The sequence below is a fragment of the Rhinopithecus bieti genome, unplaced genomic scaffold (assembly GCF_001698545.2).
Source record: "Rhinopithecus bieti isolate Rb0 unplaced genomic scaffold, ASM169854v2 scaffold_15336, whole genome shotgun sequence".
NCBI lineage: Eukaryota > Metazoa > Chordata > Mammalia > Primates > Cercopithecidae > Rhinopithecus > Rhinopithecus bieti.
The window spans coordinates 658,058-659,138 of record NW_016808678.1 but is presented as its reverse complement, the minus strand read 5'-3'; positions in this window follow the sequence as shown (position 1 = coordinate 659,138).

The window sequence follows — 1,081 nt, the reverse complement described above, 5'->3', positions numbered from 1 at the left end:
CATAGCCAGACTCTGTCTCAAAAAAACAAAATAAGAACCTGCATGTTCAAGTTGTTATTTTTGTTCTGAGTATGTAAATTTTGGCCTGAGTTCTGCTTCCATGAAGCACTATGAATGAATCTATCTCTCTCTCTCTTTCCCTCCCTCTCACTCATGGAATAGGTCAAGTCATCTCTTGATTACCACTTGAAAATCTGTTATGACCCAAGCTCGGGAATATTGCTTCAACATCGAGGCTTAGGTTTTCTTCAACTTCATTTTCCTTGATAGCACGTTTCCTCTCTCTGTTCTCTTTGCTTTATTCCTGCATCCTTGTTTTGGTTGACTTGGGTTGGTACCACTTTACCAATAATTCACTAAACATAAAAAATGTCTTCTCTGAGTCTGTAGCTATGACTGCCTACATTAGTGGGAACTAAAAGAGCTTCAGTACTTTTGCAGGCCCAGGCAAACATGGATACAGTTATAATTAAGCAGTAAATCACAACAAGATGCTGTTAGAGCATGCCTCAGATGTGTTGGCGAAAGTTGAATATCCTCACCTGCCAGCAGGAAAGAAAAAAAAATGAAAAGCCCAGCCAAGCTTAACCAGACAGGGCTTATACCCAGTGTGATCATAAAGCCACTCCTGGCTTATATTTCCAGGAATGAAAAATCCAATGTACAAAGAGCCAGGGTTATATTACACACCAAATGCTAATTCCCTCTTTAGCCGATCGGGTTAAACCATTTCCTGGTTTGCAAGGGGCAACTTTGATTAGAGTAATTGTGAGATTAGAAGTCCCCAGACCTTTATGACTGGCATACCAAAAAAGTACAATTTATTTAAAACAATGACCAAAAAATCACATATAAAGATTTCATTCCAGACCCTAATTAGAAGGTGTAGGGTTTTTTTTGTTTTTTTTTTTTTTTGAGATGGAGTCTCGCTCTGTCGCCCAGGCTGGCCTCAGCCTCCCGAGTAGCTGGGACTACAGGCGCCCGCCACCTCGCCAGGCTAGTTTTTTGTATTTTTTAGTAGAGACGGGGTTTCACCGTGTTAGCCAGGATGGTCTCGATCTCCTGACCTCGTGATCCGCCC